A 26,451-nucleotide genomic window follows, 5' to 3' on the forward strand; every position below is an offset into this window, starting at 1 on the left:
GGAGGGTAAGGCACCTCCTAGGTGCCTTGGGGGGAGGGAAAACCCCCCTTGGCCGCCGCACCCCCTAGGAGATTTGATCTCCTAGGGCCGGCCACCCCCCTTGGCACCCCTATATATAGTGGGGGGAGAGGAGGGACTTCATACCTGAACGCCCTGGCCTTTGGTTGCCTCCTTCTCCCTCCCCAACACCTCCTCCACCTCCATAGTGCTTAGCGAAGCTCTGCCGGAGTACTGCAGCTCCACCAACACCACGCCGTCGTGCTGCTGCTGGTGCCATCTCCCTCAACCTCTCCTCCCTTCCTTGCTGGATCAAGAAGGAGGAGACGTGGCTGTTCCGTACGTGTGTTGAACGCGGAGGTGCCGTCCGTTCGGCGCAGGTCATCGGTGATTTGGATCACGTCGAGTACGACTACATCATCACCTTGCAAGCTTCCGCACGCGATCTACAAGTGGTATGTAGATGCAAACTCTCTCCCTAGACTCGTTGCTTAGATGAACTCATAGATGGATCTTGGTGAAACCGTAGGAAAAATTTTAATTTTCTGCAACGTTCCCCAACAGTGGCATCATGAGCTAGGTCTATGCGTAGTTCTCTTTGCACGAGTAGAACACAACTTTGTTGTGGGCGTGGATTTTGTCATCTTACTTGCCTCTACTAGTCTTTTCTTGCTCAACGGTATTGTGGGATGAAGCGGCCCGGACCAACCTTACACGTACACTTACGTGAGACCGGTTCCACCGACTGACATGCACAAGTTGCATAAGGTGGCTGGCGGGTGTCTGTCTCTCCCACCTTAGTTGGAGCGGAATCGATGAACAGGGCCCTTATGAAGGGTAAATAGAAGTTGACAAAATCACGTTGTGGTGATTCGTAGGTAAGAAAACGTTCTTGCTAGAACCCAATTGCAGCCACGTAAAAGATGCAACAACAATTAGAGGACGTCTAACTTGTTTTTGCAGCGATTGATCATGTGATGTGATATGGCCAGAAGTTGTGATGAATGATGAATTGTGATGTATGAGATCATGTTCTTTGTAATAGGATTCACGACTTGCATGTCGATGAGTATGACAACCGGCAGGAGCCATAGGAGTTGTCATTATTTTTTGTATGACCTGCGTGTCATTGAATAACGTCATGTAAACTACTTTACTTTATTGCTAAACGTTAGTCATAGAAGTAGAAGTAGTCGTTGGCGTGACAACTTCATGAAGACACGATGATGGAGATCATGATGATGGAGATCATGGTGTCAAGCCGGTGACGAGATGATCATGGAGCCCCGAAGATGAAGATCAATGGAGCTATATGATATTGGCCATATCATGTCACAACTATATAATTGCATGTGATGTTTATTATGTATTATGCATCTTGTTTACTTAGGACGACGGTAGTAAATAAGATGATCCCTTATAAAATTTCAAGAAGTGTTCTCCCCTAACTGTGCACCGTTGCTACAGTTCGTCGTTTCTAAGCACCACGTGATGATCGGGTGTGATGGATTCTTACGTTCACATACAACGGGTGTAAGACAGTTTTACACAGCGAAAACACTTAGGGTTAACTTGACGAGCCTAGCATGTGCAGACATGGCCTCGGAACACGGAGACCGAAAGGTCGAACACGAGTCGTATGGAAGATACGATCAACATGAAAATGTTCACCGACGATGACTAGTCCGTCTCACGTGATGATCGGACACGGGCTAGTCGACTCGGATCGTGTAACACTTAGATGACTAAAGGGATGTCTAATCTAAGTGGGAGTTCATAATTTGATTAGAACTTTATTATCATGAACTTAGTCTAAAACCTTTGCAAATATGTCTTGTAGATCAATGGCCAACGCTAATGTCAACATGAACTTCAACGCGTTCCTAGAGAAAACCAAGCTGAAAGATGATGGCAGCAACTATACGGACTGGGTCCGGAACCTGAGGATCATCCTCATAGCTGCCAGGAAACAATATGTCCTAGAAGGACCGCTAGGTGACGCTCCCGTCCCAGAGAACCAAGACATTATGAATGCTTGGCAGTCTCGCGCTGATGATTACTCCCTCGTTCAGTGCGGCATGCTTTACAGCTTAGAACCGGGGCTCCAAAAGCGTTTTGAGCATCACGGAGCATATGAGATGTTCGAAGAGCTGAAACTAGTTTTTCAAGCTCATGCCCGGGTCGAGAGATATGATGTCTCCGACAAGTTCTACAGTTGTAAGATGGAGGAAAACAGTTCTGTCAGTGAGCACATCCTGAAGATGTCTGGGTTGCACAACCGTATGACCCAGCTGAACATTAACCTCCCAGATGAGGCGGTCATTGACAGAATCCTCCAGTCGCTCCCACCAAGCTACAAGAGCTTTGTGATGAACTACAACATGCAGGGAATGGAAAAGACCATTCCTGAAGTGTTCTCGATGCTGAAGTCAGCAGAGGCTGAAATCAAGAAAGAACATCAAGTGTTGATGGTCAATAAGACCACTAAGTTCAAGAAGGGCAAGGGTAAGAAGAACTTCAAGAAGGACGGCAAAGATGTTGCCGCGCCTGGTAAGCCAGTTACCGGGAAGAAGTCAAAGAATGGACCCAAGCCTGAGACTGAGTGCTTTTATTGCAAGGGGAAGGGTCACTGGAAGCGGAACTGCCCCAAATACTTAGCGGATAAGAAGGCCGGCAACACCAAAGGTATATTTGATATACATGTGATTGATGTGTACCTTACCAGTACTCGTAGTAACTCCTGGGTATTTGATACCGGTGCCGTTGCTCATATTTGTAACTCACAGCAGGAGCTGCGGAATAAACGGAGACTGGCGAAGGACGAGGTGACGATGCGCGTCGGGAATGGTTCCAGAGTCGATGTGATCGCCGTCGGCACGCTGCCTCTACATTTACCTACGGGATTAGTTTTGAACCTTAATAATTGTTATTTAGTGCCAAGTTTGAGCATGAACATTGTATCTGGATCTCGTTTAATACGAGATGGCTACTCATTTAAGTCTGAGAATAATGGTTGTTCGATTTATATGAGAGATATGTTTTATGGTCATGCTCCGATGGTCAATGGTTTATTCTTAATGAATCTCGAGCGTAATATTACACATGTTCATAGTGTAGATGCCAAAAGATTTAAAGTTGATAACGATAGTCCCACATACTTGTGGCACTGCCGCCTTGGTCACATTGGTGTCAAGCGCATGAAGAAGCTCCATGCCGATGGACTTTTAGAGTCTCTTGATTATGAATCGTTTGACACGTGCGAACCATGCCTCTTAGGTAAAATGACCAAGACTCCGTTCTCCGGAACAATGGAGCGAGCAACCAACTTGTTGGAAATCATACATACCGATGTGTGCGGTCCAATGAGCGTTGAGGCTCGCGGAGGATATCGTTATGTTCTCACTCTCACAGATGACTTGAGTAGATATGGGTATGTCTACTTAATGAAACACAAGTCTGAGACCTTTGAAAAGTTCAAGGAATTTCAGAATGAGGTGGAGAATCAACGTGACCGAAAGATAAAATTCTTACGATCAGATCGTGGAGGAGAATACTTAAGTCACGAATTTGGTACACACTTAAAGAAATGTGGAATCGTTTCACAGCTCACGCCGCCTGGAACACCTCAGCGAAACGGTGTGTCCGAACGTCGTAATCGCACTCTATTGGATATGGTGCGGTCTATGATGTCTCTTACCGATTTACCGCTATCATTTTGGGGATACGCTCTAGAGACAGCTACATTCACTTTAAATAGGGCACCGTCTAAATCCGTTGAGACGACACCGTATGAATTATGGTTTGGAAAGAAACCTAAGCTGTCGTTTCTAAAAGTTTGGGGATGCGAAGCTTATGTCAAGAAACTTCAACCTGAAAAGCTCGAACCCAAGTCGGAAAAATGCGTATTCATAGGATACCCTAAGGAAACTATAGGGTATACCTTCTACTTAAGATCCGAAGGCAAGATCTTTGTTGCCAAGAACGGATGCTTTCTGGAAAAAGAGTTTCTCTCGAAAGAAGTAAGTGGGAGGAAAGTAGAACTCGATGAAGTACTACCTCTTGAGCGGGATAGTGACGCAGCACAGGAAACCATTCCTGTGATGCCCACACCAACTGAAGAGGAAAACCATGATAATGATCAAGGTACTTCGGATCAAGTTACTGCTGAACTTCGTAGGTCCACAAGGACACGTTCCGCACCAGAGTGGTACGGCAACCCTGTCCTGGAAATCATGTTGTTAGACAACAATGAACCTTCGAACTATGAAGAAGCAATGACGGGCCCGGATTCCAACAAATGGCTTGAAGCCATGAAATCCGAGATAGAATCCATGTATGAAAACAAAGTATGGACTTTGACAGACTTGCCCGATGATCGGCGAGCGATAGAAAACAAATGGATCTTTAAGAAGAAGACGGACGCGGATGGTAATGTTACCATCTATAAAGCTCGACTTGTCGCTAAGGGTTATCGACAGGTTCAAGGGATTGACTACGACGAGACATTCTCTCCCGTAGCGAAGCTAAAGTCCGTCCGAATCATGTTAGCAATTGCCGCATACTATGATTATGAGATATGGCAGATGGACGTCAAAACAGCATTCCTTAACGGGCATCTTAAGGAAGAACTGTATATGATGCAGCCGGAAGGTTTTGTCGATCCTCAGAACGCTAACAAAGTATGCAAGCTCCAGCGATCCATTTATGGACTGGTGCAAGCATCTCGGAGTTGGAACATTCGCTTTGATGAGATGATCAAAGCGTTTGGGTTTATGCAGACTTATGGAGAAGCCTGCGTTTACAAGAAAGTGAGTGGGAGCTCTGTAGCATTTCTCATATTATATGTAGATGACATACTCCTGATGGGAAATAATATAGAATTTCTGGACAGCATTAAGGCCTACTTGAATAAGTGTTTTTCAATGAAGGACCTTGGAGAAGCTGCTTATATATTAGGCATCAAGATCTATAGAGATAGATCGAGACGCCTCATAGGTCTTTCACAAAGTACATACCTTGATAAGATTTTGAAGAGATTCAGAATGGATCAGTCCAAGAAGGGGTTCTTGCCTATGTTACAAGGTATGAGACTGAGCTCAGCTCAGTCACCGACCACGGCAAAAGATAAAGAAGAGATGAGTGTCATCCCCTATGCTTCAGCCATAGGATCTATTATGTATGCCATGCTGTGTACCAGACCCGATGTAAACCTTGCCGTAAGTTTGGTAGCAAGATACCAAAGTAATCCCGGCAAGGAACACTGGACAGCGGTCAAGAATATCCTGAAGTACCTGAAAAGGACAAAGGACATGTTTCTCGTTTATGGAGGAGACGAAGAGCTCGTCGTAAAGGGTTACGTCGACGCTAGCTTCGACTCAGATCCGGATGACTCTAAGTCACAAACCGGATACGTGTATATGTTGAATGGTGGAGCAGTAAGCTGGTGCAGCTGCAAGCAGAGCGTCGTGGCGGGATCTACGTGTGAAGCGGAGTACATGGCAGCCTCGGAGGCAGCACATGAAGCGATTTGGGTGAAGGAGTTCATCACCGACCTAGGAGTCATACCCAATGCGTCGGGGCCGATCAAACTCTTCTGTGACAACACTGGAGCTATTGCCCTCGCAAAGGAGCCCAGGTTTCACAAGAAGACCAGGCACATCAAGCGTCGTTTCAACTCCATCCGTGAAAATGTTCAAGATGGAGACATAGAGATTTGCAAAGTGCACACGGATCTGAATGTCGCAGATCCGCTGACTAAACCTCTCTCGCGTGCAAAACATGATCAACACCAGAACTCTATGGGTGTTCGATTCATCACAATGTAACTAGATTAGTGACTCTAGTGCAAGTGGGAGACTGTTGGAAATATGCCCTAGAGGCAATAATAAAAGTATTATTATATTTCATTGTTCATGATAATTGTCTTGTATTCATGCTATAACTGTATTATCCGGAAATCGTAATACACGTGTGAATACTTAGACCACACTATGTCCCTGGTAAGCCTCTAGTTGACCAGCTCGTTGTGATCAACAGATAGTCATGGTTTCCTGACTATGGACATTGGATGTAGTTGATAACGGGATCACATCATTAGGAGAATGATGTGATGGACAAGACCCAATCCTAAGCATAGCATAAAAGATCGTGTAGTTCGTTTTGCTAGAGCTTTGCAAGTGTCAAGTATCTCTTCCTTCGACCATGAGATCGTGTAACTCCCGGATACCGTAAGAATGCCTTGGGTGTACCAAACGTCACAACGTAACTGGGTGACTATAAAGGTACATTACAGGTATCTCCGAAAGTAGCTGTTGGGTTGACACGGATCGAGACTGGGATTTGTCACTCCGTATGACGGAGAGGTATCTCTGGGCCCACTCGGTAATGCATCATCATATTGAGCTCAATGTGACCAAGGTGTTGGACACGGGATCATGCATTACGGTACGAGTAAAGTGACTTGCCGGTAACGAGACTGAACAAGGTATTGGGATACCGACGATCGAGTCTCGGGCAAGTAACGTACCGATTGACAAAGGGAATTGCATACAGGGTTTGATCGAATCCTCGACATAGTGGTTCATCCGATGACAACATCGAGGAGCATGTGGGAGCCATCATGGGTATCCAGATCCCGCTGATGGTTATTGACTAAGAGAGTCTCGGTCATGTCTGCATGTCTCCCGAACCCGTAGGGTCTACACACTTAAGGTTCAGTTACGCTAGGGTTATAGGGATATGTATATGCAGTAACCCGAATGTTGTTCGGAGTCCCGGATGAGATCCCGGACGTCACGAGGAGTTCCGGAATGGTCCGGAGGTAAAGATTTATATATGGGAAGTCCTGTTTCGGGCATCGGGACAAGTTTCGGGGTTATCGGTATTGTACCGGGACCACCGGAAGGGTCCCGGGGGTCCACCGGGTGGGTCCACCTGTCCCGGGGGGCCACATGGGCTGTAAGGGGGTGCGCCTTGGCCTAATGGGCCAAGGGCACCAGCCCCACATAGGCCCATGCGCCTAGGGTTCAAGGGGGGCAAGAGTCCTAGGAGGGTAAGGCACCTCCTAGGTGCCTTGGGGGGAGGGAAAACCCCCCTTGGCCGCCGCACCCCCTAGGAGATTTGATCTCCTAGGGCCGGCCACCCCCCCTTGGCACCCCTATATATAGTGGGGGGAGAGGAGGGACTTCATACATGAACGCCCTGGCCTTTGGTTGCCTCCTTCTCCCTCCCCAACACCTCCTCCACCTCCATAGTGCTTAGCGAAGCTCTGCCGGAGTACTGCAGCTCCACCAACACCACGCCGTCGTGCTGCTGCTGGTGCCATCTCCCTCAACCTCTCCTCCCTTCCTTGCTGGATCAAGAAGGAGGAGACGTGGCTGTTCCGTACGTGTGTTGAACGCGGAGGTGCCGTCCGTTTGGCGCAGGTCATCGGTGATTTGGATCACGTCGAGTACGACTACATCATCACCTTGTAAGCTTCTGCACGCGATCTACAAGTGGTATGTAGATGCAAACTCTCTCCCTAGACTCGTTGCTTAGATGAACTCATAGATGGATCTTGGTGAAACCGTAGGAAAAATTTTAATTTTCTGCAACGTTCCCCAACAATCGGTCCTACCGAGTTGCATGTCAGTCCCACCGAAAATCTCTAACGGTCACTAGGTTTACATTTTCGGTCCGACCGAGTTTGTTGATTCGGTCCCACCGAGATTGGAAAACTGTGTGTAACTGTTGGATTTTGTGTGGAGGCTATATATACCCCTCCACCTCCTCTTCATTCGAAGAGAGAGCCATCAGAACACATACACCATTCCAACTCATATGTTCTGAGAGAGAACCACCTACTCATGTGTTGAGACCAAGATATTCCATTCCTACCATATGAATCTTGATCTCTAGCCTCTCCAAGTTGCTTTCCACTCAAATCTTCTTTCCACAAAATCCAAATCCTATGAGAGAGAGTTGAGTGTTGGGGAGACTATCATTTGAAGCACAAGAGCAAGGAGTTCATTACCTACACACCATTTGTTACTTCTTGGAGAGTGGTGTCTCCTAGATTGGCTAGGTGTCACTTGGGAGCCTCCGACAAGATTGTGGAGTTGAACCAAGGAGTTTGTAAGGGCAAGGAGATCGCCTACTTCGTGAAGATCTACCGCTAGTGAGGCAAGTCCTGTATCGGCGATGGCCATGGTGGGATAGACAAGGTTGCTTCTTCGTGGACCCTTTGTGGGTGGTTGCTTCTTCGTGGACCCTTCGTGGGTGGAGCCCTGTGTGGACTCGCGCAACCGTTACCCTTTGTGGGTGGAGCCCTATGTGGACTCTCGCAACCGTTACCCTTTGTGGGTTGAAGTCTCCATCAACGTGGATGTAGGATAGCACCACCTATCCGAACCACGGGAAAAACATCCGTGTCTCCAATTGCGTTTGAATTCTCCAAACCCTTCCCTTTACATTCTTGCAAGTTGCATGCTTTACTTTCTGCTGCCAATATACTCTTTGCATCCTTGCTTGAATTGTGTGATGATTGCTTGACTTGTCCTAAAATAGCTAAAATCTGCCAAGAACTAAAATTGGGAAAAGGTTAAGTTTTTATTTGGTCAAGTAGTCTAATCACCCCCCCTCTAGACATACTTTCGATCCTACAAGTACTTACGGTCGAGCGGGAAGAAGAAGGAAAAGCTTACAAAGTTCAGCGCCCAGTATACTATGTGTCAGGACCCCGATTCCAAGTCACATCGATCTAGCCGGTAACATCTCATATCACATTGCGGCCTCACGCGCAGTATCCCCACGTGTGTCGCCTTACCGTGGCCCGGGACCGTTTGCGCCTATTGGCTCACGTATATGATAGTGTCGCTAGCATCCATATGACAAAGAACCTGGGCCGACATGGCTAGTCGTGAACCCAAACCGGCACAAACCTATGGGGACAGGCATACATGAATCACATCGAGCATGTCAGTCATCAACACGTGAATCCGGGCTGTAGCACTGGGCTAACAGGACTCCGGGGAATCCGGGTTGTAGCACTGGGCTAACAGGACTCCGGGGAACCCGGGCTGTAGCAGGCTAGGCAGGACTCCGGAAGTCATCGCGTGACATTTCCTCGAAGGGACAGACATAGGAACGAAGTGAAACACATGCCGGCCAGTCAAGTGTCCTGAGCAGTAGTGCTGGGCTAGCAGGACTCCGATGAACCAGGCTGTAGTGGACTACTATGTCTTGAGGATAACTAGACTACATTTCCCCATAAGAAAGGCTGCCAAGGATAAACCACTAGATTGTCGGATCCCACACATACCAAGCATTTCAATCATACACACAATATGCTCGATATGTGCAAATACAACATGGCATCACAAGAAAACTCTACAACTCAAGTACTTTATTTAAAGGCTCCAGAGAGCCATACATAACATGTTCATACAGGTAGGGGTCACATGACCCGACACTCAAGTCAGACAAGCACATGCGTAAGCAAATAGTCTGAGTACAGACACTAGAAAGAAAGAAGGCTTCTCGAAGCCTGTCTATCTACATAGGACCCTCCATGGCCAGGATCACCACCTGGGTGGCAAGTCACTCATCGACGTCGAGATCTACATAAAACCCATCGGAGGGGGCGGTGTTGTCGTCTGAAAACAGTAATTAAGCAAACATGAGTACAAAGGTACTCATCAAGTCTTACATCAGAACCTACTATACATGCTCATTCTCAAGAAGGTGGTGGAGTTATTGCAGCAAGCCAGCTTTGACTCTTGGCTAAGCTATCCTACGGGACACCACTAGTAAAATAGTTTTCGCACACGAGTCCACTAATCACCAACACAATACTCCACCAAGGATCCTCCCTTGACATCCTATGAGAGGGCCATCCTCGGTACTCACACTTATCTTGAGTCTTTTAGTGGTAACCATTAACTTGTCTACGAACTATATAGGCAACCAAGTAGTCCTTTACTGCGGACGCGGCTATTCGAATAGTTTTATACCCTGCAGGGGTGTACTTTGTCACACATGTTTCAACCACTTAGCGTCTGCACACGACATGTGCTCGGCAGACTTCAAGCGAAAGCCGACGTGGGTGTAGACCACGACCTAACTAACCGCATAAGTCTCTAGTCCAGGTTTATCGCCTATTCAGGTTACATCCGCAAGGAAATCCGGCCGGGGTGTCCTCAACGGCCCCAAACGATGTGTACAGGGTCCCGAGACGCCAAACGGGCGCCCGGCGTACCCGGCCACAATGTATCTACCGCGTCATAGCACACCCCTAGGGTCAGCGCTACGCACGGCTGCCAACACATAACCTACAAACACCAGAAACTAGTTGCAACTCCTGGACAGAGGACGAGAGGGGTCAGTAAGTCGAGCGGGGTCATATTTCAGGGCCCAATGTGTGGTAGTAGCTGAATCTTAAATCACGCATACAGATCTCAGTTCTTATGGACGGCCTCAATGAAACAACCCACCATGTACTCCTACATGGCCTCTCATCGATACCTTTACCAAATCATGTTCAACACATCCCTCACCTTACCGACATAATCATTTCACTCTAGCCCATCACCCAGATGAACCAGACCTGACACAACTCTAAGCATAGCATGCATAGCAAGGTAGGAAACACATACATGGCTCAATCAACTCCTACACATGCTAGTGGGTTTCATCTAATTATTGTGGCAATGACAGGTCATGCGGAGGATAAGGGTTCAACTACCGTAGCACACAACAGTGTGAAACATTGTTGTCTTAATGCAGTAAATGAGAGCAGAGGCGAGAACATGGGATTGTATCGATATGATCAATGGGGCTGCTTGCCTGATGGAGTGGTAGTAGGGTACTGCCCTTCAGTTGGATACTCGGAGATATCCTCGGAGGCAGGACCTACCACGAAGGACACACAGAACATAATCAACACATGACAATATGCAACAATAAGATGCATGCTATGACATGGCAAAATGATGTGTCCTGCCTAATGCAATGTGAAACAAGTTGAAATGGGTCCATTTGAACCAAAGATTCAAATGGAAGTTAAAGTTCCTATGCATAATAAGTGTGTTAGCTTGTTTCACCTAAACAGCAAGGTTAAAGTGGTTTGTCATGCATGAAACCATTGCAGATGGATAGATTGAATTTTTCTAATCATTTTTCATATATAATTTGTTTGATTTGGAGCCATGGTTGATTTTCTATGATTTTTAGAAGTTTTGGCTATTTTATGGAATTTCCTATATAAAAATAAATCCAGAAAATGAATAATTGCGTCAGCACTGCATCACTGTGACATCAGCGAGTCAAAGGCGCTAGGGCCAGTCAAACCTGACTTGTGGGCCCCGTCTGTTAGTGTCTCAGCTAACTAACAAAATTAAGTTAGTACTAACTAACTGTCAGTGGGGCCTGGGCCCACATGTCTGTGACCTAAACTAACTAAAATTAGTTAGCACTAATCCTAAACTAATTAACAGGTCGTCCCCACCTATCATAGGCTCAGGGGGGAAGTCAACCTGTGTCAGCAAAGTCAACCTCGCCGGTCAGCGGGTCAAAGCCTGCCGGCGTTTAGCCGCCGGCGAGGGCAGATGCGGCGGCGTGCTGCGGGATTTGCCCACATGGCACCATTTGCTGCGCGGAGAGCAGCTACGGGCAGCTGGTGCTCGCCCGCATCCAGCCGTGGTGATGGCTTGGCCGAGGAGTGGTCGGAGCATCGCCGGCGACGAGCTTGGCAGAGGCCGAAGCTCGGGTCAGCTCGTGCGCGTGGCTGCAGTGGCCTAGGCGGCGTGGCGCTAGCACCTACAACATCTACGCAATGCGGTGAGCACGCTGGACGTGCCAGCGGGACCGCTAAGCGGCCGGAGCTACGTCGGCGACGAGCTCAGGCGGCGGTGCATTCAGACGAAAGAGGCTCGGCGGCTACAGAGCTCTTGCGATGAAGCGGAGAGAAGGGGGAGGAGCAGTAGCTCACTGGGAAGCCGCAAAGACGGTCAGCGTGCTCGGGGAAGGCTCGGTGCGGTCGGAACGGCGACGGCGATCTCGGCGGCCCAAGGTTGAAGAAGACAGCAGCGGGGACGATGCAGGGGCTTCGGCGTCGTGCGGCTTGGCTAGTCGATGTAGTCGACGACGGCGAACCATCCGGACACGGTGAGAGGGCGCGGGGACGGCGTTGGACGTGGCTGCGGCGAGCGGCAGCGACGGTGATGTCTCGGGCGACGTTAGGGAGGGCGAGAGAGAGGAGCCAGAGGGGAGAGCGAGTGTCTGCGAGGTCGGGGAGAGAGAGGGGGTTCGTCCCACGTCGACAGCTCGATGAGGGGAGCGGCGAGGCGGCGGGTAGCTGTGTGACACGCATGCTGTGCTCGCCGTCGAGCAGCTGCTTGCCTGCCTGGCCAAGCCAAGTAGCTCGCTGGAGCGGTGGCTAGGCTGGGCCGGCAGGTGGGCCTGCTGGGTGGGCGCCAGGTAAGCTTTTCTCTTTCTCTCTTTTCCTGTTTTGTTTTCTTTTTCTATTTTTCTGTAACTTTAGGGCTTTATTAAAAATACTTAGGCACTTACTAAAATCCTGAAAATAATTGTGGGCTCTGTTGGGATTATTCCTAACAGCCCTCACTTAAATCCAGAATTATTTGGGAATTTAAAATATTTTATAGCATTTAAATGCCCGAATTCAAATACTTATGATTTAATTCAAAGAATCCAGAATGTCCTAGAAAAGAGTGCACCATTTTTGCCAGGGGTTTCAACCCAATCCAGAAATGATGAACATTTTGTGAAGAGCATTTTGGGTTCATTGAAAATAATTTTAGTAAACCCTAGTTGTTTCCAGGGGGTGTTGGGGGTTCTGTCATCCCCATTTCAAGTTTCTATAAAAGTAGACATGATGCAACACTCTAATGCATGAACCAGCTAGGGTGTGACACTATGTCTCTGAAGTTTTGACTCCATCAAAGCAGAGATATCCACATTATCAGAAGCTTGTATATGGGATTTATATGGCCAAGAAGAAGGTTGCACATTACTTCTCTAATCATTCCATTACAGTCGTTAGCGATGCTCCATTATCAGAGATTCTGAACAACAGAGATGCAACTGGTCGAGTGGCAAAGTGGGCGATTGAACTACTTCCCTTAGATATCAAGTTCGAGGCAAAGAAAGCTATCAAGTCCCAAGCAATAGCAGATTTCCTCGCCGAGTGGATCGAACAACAACTGCCGGCTCAAGTTCACTCGGAACACTGGACCATGTTCTTTCATGGTTCCAAGATGATGAATGGTGCCGATGCTGGAGTGGTACTGGTATCCCCCCGAGGAGACAAGCTCAGATATGTCCTCCAGATTCACTTTGATTCCTCCAATAACGGAGCAGGATATGAAGCACTCTTGTATGGGTTACGTATGGCCATCTCACTCGGCGTCCGTCGCCTCATGGTCTATGGCGACTCAGATTTGGTAGTCAATCAAGTGATGAAGGAGTGGGACATTAGAAGCACAACCATGACTAGTTACTGCAACGCAGTGAGAAAGTTGGAAAAGAAGTTTGAGGGGTTAGAGCTCCATCATATACCCCGACTGAAAAATCAAGCAGCAGATGATTTAGCAAAGATAGGCTCCAAGAGAGAAGCCATTCCCAGTAATGTGTTCCTGGAGCATATTCATGCACCTTCAGTTCAAGAAGATCCCTTCAATGAAAAGCCCCCGCAGCCTAAGAGTGCCACAGATCCGACTGAAGTCAAGGTCCCAGCCGTGGTCGACTTGGTCACAGAGGTGTTGGTCATCACTCCCGACTGGATAGTGCCATACATTGCATATATCCTTAGGAAAGAGCTCCCAGAGGATGAAGAAGAGGCTCGATAGATCATCCATCGATCCAAGGCCTTTACTGTAATAAGAGGACAACTGTTCAGAGAAAGTGCAACTAGGGTCAGCCAGAAATGCATAACACTAGAAGAAGGCCGAGTGATCCTCCACGACATCCATTTGGGGACGTGTGGTCACCATGCGTCCTCTCGGACCATTGTGGCTAAAGCATACCGAGCTGGATTTTATTGGCCACGAGCAAATGAAATGGCGAAAGATATAGTCGACAGATGTGAAGGCTGCCAGTTCTACTCCAATATGTCGCACAAACCTTCATCAGCCCTGAAGACCATCCCACTCGTCTGGCCCTTTGCCGTTTGGGGATTGGACATGGTTGGACCACTGAGGACTGGTAGGAGCGGCTTCACTCATGTGCTTGTAGCAGTCGACAAGTTTACCAAATGGATCGAAGCCAAGCCTATTAAGAATCTTGAAGCTAGTAGTGCTGTCAGCTTCATCAGAGAGTTGATTTTCAGATATGGGGTTCCGCACAATGATACGTCTCCATTGTATCTACTTTTCCAAACACTTTTTCCCTTGTTTTGGACTCTAATTTGTATGATTTGAATGGAACTAACCCGGACTGACGCTGTATTCAGCAGAATTGCCATGATGTTATTTTATGTGCATAAAACAAATATTCTTAGAATGACCTGAAACTCCACGGGAGGTCTTAGAAAAAATAATAAAAAATCCTCGCCAAATATGAATACCAGGGGGCCCACACCCTTCTCACGAGGGTGGGGGGCGCCCCCCCCTAGGGCGCGCCCCCTACCTCGTGGGCCCCCTGGAGACCCTCCGACGCCAACTCCAACTCTATATATTTGCTTTCAGAGAGAAAAAAATCAGAGAGAAGAAATCATCGCGTTTTACGATACGGAGCCGGTGCCAAGCCCTAAAACCTCTCGGGGGGCTGATCTGGAGTCCGTTTAGGGCTCCGGAGAGGGGGATTCGTTGCTGTCGTCATCATCAACCATCCTCCATCACCAATTTCATGATGCTCACCACCGTGCGTGAGTAATTCGATCGTAGGCTTGCTGGACGGTGATGGGTTGGATGACATTTATCATGTAATCGAGTTAGTTTTGTTAGGGTTTGCTCCCTAGTATCCATTATGTTCTGAGATTGATGTTTCTATGACTTTGCTATGCTTAATGCTTGTCACTAGGGCCCGAGTGACATGATTTCAGATCTGAACCTATTATGTTTTCATCAATATATGAGAGTTCTAGATCCTATTTTGCAAGTCTATAGTCACCTACTATGTGTTATGATCCGGCAACCCCGAAGTGACAATAATTGGGACCACTCCCGGTAATGACCTTGGTTTGAGGAGTTCATGTATTCACTATGTGCTAATGCTTTGTTCCGGTTCTCTATTAAAAGGAGTACTTAATATCCCTAAGTTTCCAATAGGACCCCGCTGCCACGGGAGGGTAGGACAAAAGATGTCATGCAAGTTCTTTTCCATAAGCACGTATGACTATATACGGAATACATGCCTACATTACATTGACGAATTGGAGCTAGTTCTGTGTCACCCTATGTTATGAATGTTACATGATGAACCGCATCTGGCATAATTATCAATCACTGATCCGGTGCCTACGAGTTTTCCATATACTGGTTCTCGCTTATTTACTTTCCCGATGCTACTGTTACAATCACTACAAAATACCAAAAACATTAATTTTGCTGTCTTTACTTTTGTTACCGCTACCACCACTATCATATTACCTTGCTACTAAACACTTTGCTGCAGATACTAAGTTTCCAGGTGTCGTTGAATTGACAACTCAGCTGCTAATACTTGAGAATATTCTTTGGCTCCCCTTGTGTCGAATCAATAAATTTGGGTTGAATACTCTACCCTCGAAAGCTGTTGCGATCCCCTATACTTGTGGGTTATCACACAGCATCATCACTAACAACGGATCAAACTTCGGTTCTGATGAGTTCAGAACCTTCTGCGCCTCACAAGGCAGATGAGTCGACTATGCTTCAGTCGCCCATCCCCAGTCGAATGGACAAGCAGAAAGAGAAAATGGCCTGATTCTCAAAGGACTGAAACCCCGATTGATGGGAGACCTCAAGCACGTAGCGGGCGCCTGGGTTGATGAACTTCCATCTGTTCTCTGGGGATTGAGGACAACTCCCAATAGGTCGATTGGCCGAACTCCATTCTTCTTGCTCTATGGGGCTGAAGCTGTTCTACCGAGTGACTTGCTTCATAATGCACCACGAGTTGAGATCTTCTCTGAAGATGAAGCAGGACAAGCTCGGCAGGACGCAGTCGACCTCCTAGAGGAGGAAAGAGAGATGGCCTTGATCCGGTCGACCATTTATCAGCAAGACATGCGTTGCTTCCATGCTAGACACGTGAAGGGTCGAGCCTTTCAAGAGGGAGACTTGGTTCTTCGAGTGGATCAACCGAAACCACACAAGCTCACCCCAGCTTGGGAAGGTCCCTTCATTGTCACCAGAGTGCTCCACAATGGAGCATACCACCTTTACAGTGTCGAGCATAAGAAGGACGAGCCACGGGCTTGGAATGCGGATCTGCTCCGCCCATTTTATACTTAAGTACTCGTTCGAATAAAATGTAATCAGATATACGTTTGTAATTTGTTTACCAAAGACAAGAGCTTTACAGTCCTCTGGCACGATTGTTGTTGCTTTTATTTACGTCTGAAAACCCCCAGTGGGTGACTTAGGTGCGAATCCATTTCGCCTAAGTTCGAAAGAAAATCCTACCGAGTGGTGAGCAAGCCTCTCACTCAGGGGCTTAGCTGCGAACTCGTTTCTCCTAAGTTTTCAAAATCCTACCGAGTGGTGAGCCAGCCTCCCACTCGGGGGCTTAGCTGCAGTCCAGTACGCGCCTAAGTTTGTAAAATCCTACTGAGGGGTGAGCGAGTCTCCCACTCGGGGGCTTAGCTGCAGTCCAGTACTCGCCTAAGTTTGTAAAATCCTACCAAGTGGTGAGCCAGCCTCCCACTCGGAGGCTTAGCTGCAGTCCAGTACTCGCCTAAGTTTGTAAAATCCTACCGAGTGGTGAGAAATCCTCCCACTCGGGGGCTTAGCTGCAGTCCAGTACTCGCCTAAGTTTGTAAAATCCTACCGAGTGGTGAGCAATCCTCCCACTCGGAGGCTTAGCTGCAGTCCAGTACTTGCCTAAGTTTAAAAAATCCTACCGAGTGGTGAGAAACCCTCCCACTCATAGGCTTAGCTGCAGTCTAGTACTCGCCCAAGTTTGTAAAATCCTACCGAGTGGTGAGCCAGCCTCCCACTCAGGGGCTTAGCAGAAGTCCAATACTTGCCTAAGTTTGTAAAATCCTACCGAGTGGTGAGACATTCCTCCCACTCGAAGGCTTAGCTGCAGTCCAGTACTCTCCTAAGTTTAAAAAAATCCTACCGAGTGGCGAGCAACCCTCCCACTCGTAGGCTTAGCTGCAGTCCAGTACTCGCCTAAGTTTAAAAAATTCTACCGAGTGGTGAGCAACCCTTCCACTCGGGGGCTTAGCTGCAGTCCAGTACTCGCCTAAGTTTAAAAAATCCTACCGAGTGGCGAGCAACCCTCCCACTCGTAGGCTTAGCTGCAGTCCAGTACTCGCCTAAGTTTAAAAAATCCTACCGAGGGGTGAGCAACCCTTCCACTCGGGGGCTTAGCTGCAGTCCAGTACTCGCCTAAGTTTAAAAAATCCTATCGAATGGACGACGAGGTGCTGGTCGACTGCAACCTTCTCCTTCAGAGCTACACCACAAATACAACGTGCGCTCCATCCCCATCTGCAAGGACGACGAGGTGCAGGTCGACTACAACCTTCTCCTTTGGAGCTGCGCCAAAATACAATGTATGCTCCATCCCAACCCGCAAGGGCGACGAGGTCCAGATCGACCACGGCCTTCTTCTCCGATCTACGCCACAAATACAACGTGTGCTTCATCCTAGTCTGCAAGGACGGTGAGGCGCAGGTCGACCACGGCCTACTTCTCTGAGCTACGCCACAAATACAATGTGTGTGCCATCCTTGTCCGCAAGGACGACGAGGCGTAGGTCGACTGCAACCTTCTCCTTTGAGCTACGCCACAAATACAACGTGCGCTCCATCCTTGTCCGTAAGGACGACAAGGTGCAGTTCGATTGAAGTCTCCATTTCAAGGCTGCATCTCAAACACGAAGGTCATTCCAAATAGGGAGAAGATTCCAAAAGTAATCGCAAGCATATTCAAAAGCAGTTCAGATAAATCCTAAAGTTCAAAGCGATAAATCAAAAGTATTCGAGCATCAAGCCCGAAGGAGTTTAATGATTACAGCAACCACTCGGCATTCCGAGGCGAATTTAAGACAGGTTTAAATCTCATAGTTCATTCACTCGGCAGGAGGAGGGATGGCAGGTTCGACGAATTCGTCCAAGTCAATTCCATCTACAATCCGTGTGCAGCGGCGATGAAAGTCTCCATAAAAGACTGGAAATCATGCCTTTTGGTGTTGGCGACCTTGATCGCTGCCAGCTTATCTTCACGAGCTTCCTTGCAGTGGACTCTCACCACACCGGGCAGAGGACTTCTTCCATTCTTCCACTCGACCAGGGACCTCGTTGAGGCGAGCCATCAGAGACTCAAGGTCATTTTCAAGCGTCACCTCTGGCCAGAGTAATGAGTCGATCCGTGAAACTGCCACCTTCAGACGAGCAAGATAACTTGTAACGCTGGCGACACGGGATTCCAGGCAAAGCACATTCATGGCAGCCTCGTCGCCGGCTGGAGAAACAATAGGGTCCAAACCTGTCTCGATCCGTCCAGTCTCCTCGTCAAAGTTTTGGCAGAATTATGCAGTGAAAGAGTTAGTGAGTCGATTGGACTAGATTAACTTACAAGCAGTAAAGCAGTCATATTAAAAGGAGTACCTTCCAGCATAAGAAAGAGCTTCTTGGCGAGAGTCCTCAGATAAGCCTCCACGTCATTTCTCTTACGAGTCGCAGATTCCAGCTTCTCATTTAGAGCCATCTTATCCTTCTTCAAACGAGTTACCTCTCGGTTGGACTCAGTGAGAGAGGACTTCAGCTTGCTTACTTCTTCCTCCAGCACTCCGGCCGAAGCCAGCTTAGCAAGGGCAGTCTTATCTTGAGCTTCCTTCTGCGCAGCTGCAAGGTCCGAGTCCTTCTTCTCCAGAGCCAACCTCATTTTCTCTGCAAAGTAAGCAATCGGATCAAACAAGATATCGAAGAAATATTTTAAAGGACGATCGACGTGAGTAGTCGACATGCAGTTACCTTCCATACCAGCAACTTCATCTTGAGATTTCTTCAACTTTTGTTGGGCCAGCAACAAGTCAAGGTTAAGTTGCCTCTGCTTCTCCTCAAATTCGGCGAACTTAGAAATGAGAGTACAAGATTTTTGCAGAAGGCAAAAGACATGTCAATCGACAAGATCAAAGATTATTTACTTCCGAGTGAATAAAACTTAAAAGTTTAGTCAGACCCCAACCGACTGCCCGCACTCGACCGCGGTCTCGGGGACTACACCCAGCGGGTGCACTGGCATGCCCCCACTGATTCAACCCCACTCGACCGGTCCGCCTGGGTCGAGTAAAAAAAGGAGAGAAGAAATAGAAAAGAACTATTCAGACCCCGGTCGACTGCCAGCAGTCGACCGCGGTCTCGTGGACTACACCCAGTGGGTGCACTTGACGTGCCCCCACTAGTTCAGATCCCATTCGACCGGTCAGCCCGGGTCGAGTGGAAGAAAAGAAAGTAAAAAGTACTCAGACCCCAGTCAACTGCCCGAAGTCGACTACGATCTCGGGGACTACACCCAGTGGGTGCACTTAGCGTGCCCTCACCGGTTTAGATCCCACTCGCCCAGGCCGAGTGGAAGAGCGCAAATACCAAAGACAACAAAACACCCAGTGGGTGTACAGATTCAACGCAAACAATAAGAGATTGTATGAAAGAAAATATTTCAGGTAGCATATCCTAATAGAACAAGGTCAGTCGAAAGCCTACTTACCTGGACATTGGCCCGGAGAGCCGCGCTGGCATCGTAAGCAGCCTGGCTGTTCTCGTGCATCGTCTTCATCCACTCCATCATCACGTTAGCCCGACGGATGGCCTCCGTAGCCGCATCCGACTAGCTTTCCGGAACATGGTAGTTTGTGAAGAAGTGGGCAGACGACCCACGTGCGGCAGCTTGGAGCTCCGGAGCGTGAGGTTGGACGACTGAAGAAAACACTGGTACAATCGACGGTGTAGGGCGCTCACTCGACAATGGGATAGCAAAAGTTATAGAGGCCCTACCTGTGTCTTCAGATTGCTGGACAGTTGGTGTTGTCATCAGTCCCTGCTGAGACGTCTTGCCAGCTGCTACTTTTTTGTTCTTTGTGGGCCTAGTGGCCACATCTTCATCATCATCATCTGGAAGCTCGATGACGTTGGGTGGGGCTGCAAATAAACCAGTCGACCCCAAGTGAATCACCAGAATTTAATCGACCAAATAATCAAGACCAAGATCATGAGAGTTTTACCTGGGTTGGAGGTAACCGCGTCTTCCGTTTCCTTGTCTCGGTATTGGTAGGAAGAAGTTCCAGATGTAGCAGCACTACAAATGTCAACATTCAGTCGGTTATGTTCTGTTGCTCGAGTCGACCGAAAGATCGGGTCATATGATTACCCGGAGATGGTGGGGATGGTCACTTTGATTCTGGGAAAAGCCTTCGGTGGTTTGGAGGAAGTGGCCTTCAATGCTTTCGGCGCAGGAGGCGGCGCAGTCTTGTGCTATTTCGATACCTTCTCGGTCGGCACCGGAAAAGACATTCGAGGGTGCTTCGAAGATTGCCTAGTCGGTGCGGCCACCAGGTCAGGGGTGCTCGTCGGGTCATGAGCGTGCTTGGACCTCCTCTCTCTGCGAGGAGGCGAGTCGACCTCTTCTTCATCACTCGAGTCTTCGCTCTCCTCGTCCTCCTCTGCATCCGAGTGCCACTCGCCACTCTCGCCCCCGCTCGCCCCTTCCTCGACATTCTGCTCCTGCACCCCATTGGGCATCGAGTACATATCAATAAGAGCCTGAAAAGACAATGAACAAAATAAATACAGTCGACCGTCAAAAAGATGTTAGATAGCAAATCAAGAAGATACTCGACAAAGTAGAATCGTACCTGTTCCGACTGGCACAAATGGTCGAATGGAACCACCCTCCTGGACCCCCAGGGATTATCCTTGTTGCCGGTAATACCTCTCAGCCAGTTCTCCACTTTGTCCTCGCTAACATCCTCTGGGTAGATCCGAGTGGAATCCTCGAGTCCCAAGTACATCCACATCGGATGGTCACGGGCTTGGAGTGGTTGGATGCGTCGATTGAGGAAGACCTCCAGCAGGTCCATACTAGTCACTCTGTCACGGACAAGTTGGAGGACCCGCTCGACCAACACCTTCACCTGCGCCTTCTCTTCCAGGATCACTCTCAAGGAGGAGGGCTTCTCCACTCAAGCCATGGAAAAGGGGGGATGTCCAGTCGACTGACCAGGGGTCGGCTTGTCCTTGCAGTAAAACCAGGTCGACTGCCAGCCCCGGACCGAGTCGGGAAGGATCATAGCTGGGAAGGTGCTCTTTTTCCTCATTTGGATTCCAAGGCCCCCGCACATCTATATCACGTGCATCCTCTCGTCACTCGGGTTGGCCTTCTTGACCGTCTGGGAGCGACATGTGAATATGTGCTTGAAGAGACCCCAGTGCGGTCGACAGCCCAAGAAATTCTCGCACATAGACACGAAAGCAGCAAGGTACATGATGGTGTTTGGAGTAAAGTGGTGGAGTTGAGCCTCGAAGAAGTTCAAGAAACCACGAAAGAAAGGATGGGGAGGCAAAGAAAACCCGCGGTCGACATGAGTGGCAAGGAGGACGCACTCACCCTCCTGCGGCTGCGGCTCGGCTCGTTCCCCGGGAGCCACGCCGATTGGTGAGGGATCAGTCCCCCCTCAACCAGATTGTCGATGTCGTCTTGGCTGATCGTCGAGCGGATCCAGTCGCCCTGGATCCATCTAGGTGGCAGGCCGGACCGTGATGAGGATCCACCCCGGCTGGTCCTCTTCCCCTTCACCTTCGCCGTCGCCTTCTTTGCACGCTCCAATGCCACTGTCTTCTCCTTCCCCATGGCAGCGAATCGAGTCTGAGCGGGGCTACGACGTCGAGAGTAGAATTAGGTGCGGCAGAGAAATCTGAGGAGGAAGAAGGAGAATGAGGGCGCACTGTTCAAAAGCCCGGTCCGGTGCCTTTTATAAGGACACTTACGAGTGACTGACTTGTAGGCCCGGACGATCTTATCAAATCCCGCAACAATCGCACGCGTGATATGTGGCAAAAAAGGTGGTGCGGGGATCGAGGCAACCTGCCTAATCCGTCCCTATTACTACGGCCTCCCCCGCCCGGCGCGCTTCCCAAAATTCGAATTCCGCGAAATTCGCGGACAACAGAACAAGTTGTCAGACGGAAGACATCCTCGACATCATCACTCGAAGCTTTTCAGTAAAATTTCACACGACAAAAACTAAGAATGGATCAAGGCGACTGAAAAAGAAGTTGGTGTCGTCACCTCAGTTCATCGATCCAGAACAAGATATACTCATAACACGAAAAATGAGTCGGAAGTTTTCTCAACTCCTTCCTCACTCAAACCCTGATCCATTCGGGGGCTAATGATGAAGCTATGTACCTAGGGTAGGGTCATGGATCTGTCCAAGATACCCCCCCAAGGACATCTCTAAAAGAACCAGAAGCATTCGAAGAAAAATCATCATCCACTCGACCATGAAGCTATGTTCCACTCGACAATCTTGAAGACACTCGACCGTATGGACAATCACTCGACTACTAGAAGATCTAGAGCCACTCCACTCTGCGACGGTCGGGAATTAAGTCATAGCTTTAATGGTCATTATGTATCTTTATTGCAAGCGTTACCAGTAACGTCCCCATCTTTATGTACCTTAAACCCTTTGTAATTGAGGGCGGGAGGAGTCTGGCGAACTCTATATAAGCCACCCCCTCCTCTGGGACAAGGGCTCGCACCCCCTGTAACACACACACACACACACACACACACACACACACACACACACACACACACACATATAATTCAGTCGACCGCCTCCGGGCTCCGAGATGTAGGGCTGTTACTTCCTCTGAGAAGGGTCTGAACTCGTAAAACTCGCGTGTACAACTCCTCCATAGCTAAGATCTTGCCTCTACATCCCTACCCCCATTCTACTGTCATACTTAGAACCACGACACATTCCTCCTATTTATGATGATTATATTGATGAAAGTGGATTTGGAGAGGTCATGACTTTATTTTGTGATGAATCCACTATTCAAGAAGAGGTTCCAATTGATTATGAGAACAAAGTTGCTATCTATGATGAATATTGTGATTACTTGTATGCTACAAAGAATAATGATATCCATGAAACTTGTCATCATGATTTTAATTTTCAATTGGATTATGCCTCACATGATAATTATTTTGTTGAGTTTGCTCCCACTATTATTCATGAGAAGAATTTTGCTTGTGTGGAGAGTAATAAATTTTTATGCTTGTAGATCATGAAAAGAATGCTTTAGGTGCTGGTTATATTTTTGAATTCATTCATGATGCTACTGAAAATTATTATGAGGGAGGAACATATGCTTGTAGGAATTGCTATAATATCAAGTTTCCTTTCTATGTGCTTAAAGTTTTGAAGTTATGCTTGTTTTGCCTGCCTATGCAAGTTGATTCTTGTTCGGATAAGTTGTTTGCTCAAAAAATCCCTATGCATAGGATGTGGGTTATAATTAAATGTGCTAGTCATATTCTTCATGATGCTCTCTTTACGTTTCAATTCTTATCTTTTATGTGAGCATCGTTGAAATAATCATGCCTAGCTAGGGGCGTTAAATGATAGCGCTTGTTGGCAGGCAACCCAACTTTATTTTTGTTCCTTGATTTTTTGTTCCTGTTTAGTAATAAATAATCTATCTAGACTCTGTTTTGGTTGTGTTTTTTGTGTTTAATTAGTGTTTGTGCCAAGTAGAACCGTTGGGAAGACTTGGGGAAAGTCTTTACGATCTTGCTGTAAAAAACAGAAACTTTAGCGCTCACGAGAATTGCTGCCATTTTTTATAGGAGAGTGATATTTAGTTAATTATTTTTGAAGATGATTAATAGATAAATTCCTCACGTCAAGAAATTTATTTTAGAATTTTTGGGTTTACAGAAGTATACGTTTGATCCAGATTACTACAAACTGTTATGTTTTTGACAGATTCTGTTTTTCGTGTGTTGTTTGATTATTTTGATGAATCTATGAGTAGTATCGGAGGGTATGAACCATAGATAAGTTGGAATACAGTAGATATTACACCAATATGAATTTGGAATGAGTTCACAACAGTACCTAAGTGGTGATTTATTTTCTTATACTAACGGAGCTTACAAGTTTTCTGTTAAGTTTTGTGTTGTGAAGTTTTCAAGTTTTGGGTAAAGATTCGATGGACTATGGAATAAGGAGTGGCAAGAGCCTAAGCTTGGGGATGCCCAAGGCACCCCAAGGCAATATTCAAGTACAACCAAGAGCCTAAGCTTGGGGATGCCCCAGAAGGCATCCCCTCTTTCGTCTTCGTTCATCGGTAACTTTACTTGGAGCTATATTTTTATTTACCACATGATATGTGTTTTGCTTGGAGCGTCATTATATTTTATTTAAGTTTTTCTTGATGTTTGAATAAAATATCAAGATCTTAAATTATTAAATGGCAGAGTATTCACATAGTTGCATAACTATTCAACTGCTCATTGATCTTCACTTATATCTTTTGGAGTAGTTTGTCATTTGCTCTAGTGCTTCACTTATATCTTTTTAGAGCATGGTGTTGGTTTTATTTTGAAGAAATAGATGAACTCTCATGATTCAATTATATTATTTTGAGAGTCTTTAGAACAGCATGGTAATTTGCTTTGGTTATGAAACTAGTCCTAATATGATGGGCATCCAAGAGGGATATAATAAAAACTTTCATATAGAGTGCATTGAATACTATGAGAAGTTTGATACTTGATGATTGTTTTGAGATATGAGGATGGTAATATTAGAGTCATGCTAGTTGATTAGTTGTGAATTTGAGAAATACTTGTGTTGAAGTTTGTGATTCCCGTAGCATGCACGTATGGTGAACCGTTATGTGATGAAGTCAGAGCATGATTTATTTATTGATTGTGTTCCTTATGAGTGGCGGTCGGGGACAAGCGATGGTATTTTCCTACCAATCTGTCCCCCTAGGAGCATGCGCGCAATACTTTGCTTCGATAACTAATAGATTTTTGCAATAACTATGTGAGTTCTTTATGACTAATGTTGAGTCCATGGATTATACGCATCCTCACCCTTCCACCATTGCTAGCCTCTCTAGTACCGCGCAACTTTCGCCGATACCATAAACCCACCATATATATTCCTCAAAACAACCACCATACCTACCTATTGTGGCATTTCCATAGCCATTCCGAGATATATTTCCATGCAACTTTCCACCATTCCGTTTACTATGACACGCTCCATCATTGTCATATTGCTTTGCATGATCATGTAGTTGACATCGTATTTGTGGCAAAGCCACCGTTCATAATTCTTTCATACATGTCACTCATGAGTCATTGCACATCCTGGTACACCGCCGGAGGCATTCATATAGAGTCATATCTTGTCCTAAGTATCGAGTTGTAATTCTTGAGTTGTAAGAAAATAAAAGTGTGATGATCATCATTATTAGAGCATTTTCCCAGTGAGGAAAGGATGATGGAGACTATGATTCCCCTACAAGTCGGGATGAGACTCCGGACGAAAAAAAGAGGCCAAAGAAGCCCAAATAAAAAAAGAGGCCATAAAAAAAGAGAAGGCCGAAATAAAAAAATAAAAAAATAAAAAATGAGAGAAAAAGAGAGAAGGGGCAATGCTACTATCCTTTTACCACACTTGTGCTTCAAAGTAGCACCATGATCTTCATGATAGAGAGTCTCCTATGTTGTCACTTTCATATACTAGTGAGAATCTTTCATTATAGAACTTGGCTTGTATATTCCATTGATGGGCTTCCTAAAAATGCCCTAGGTCTTCGTGAGCAAGCGATTTGGATGCACACCCACTAGTGTCTTTTGTTAAACTTTCATACATTTATAGCTCTAGTGCATCCGTTGCATGGCAATCCCTACACTCTCACATTGATATCTATTGATGGGCATCTCCATAGCCCGTTCATATGCCTAGTTGATGTGAGACTATCTTCTCCTTTTTTGTCTTCTCCACAACCACCATTCTATTCCACCTATAGTGCTATGTCCATGGCTCATGCTCATGTATTGCGTGAAGATTGAAAAAGTTTGAGAACATCAAAAGTATGAAACAATTGCTTGTCTTGTCATCGGGGTTGTGCATGATTTAAATATTTTGTGTGGTGAAGATAGAGCATAGCCAGACTATATGATTTTGTAGGGATAGCTTTCTTTGGCCATGTTATTTTGAGAAGACATGATTACTTGGTTAGTATGCTTGAAGTATTATTATTTTTATGTCACT

Source organism: Triticum aestivum, chromosome 5A, assembly GCF_018294505.1.
Source record: "Triticum aestivum cultivar Chinese Spring chromosome 5A, IWGSC CS RefSeq v2.1, whole genome shotgun sequence".
In the NCBI taxonomy this organism is placed as follows: Eukaryota; Viridiplantae; Streptophyta; class Magnoliopsida; order Poales; family Poaceae; genus Triticum; species Triticum aestivum.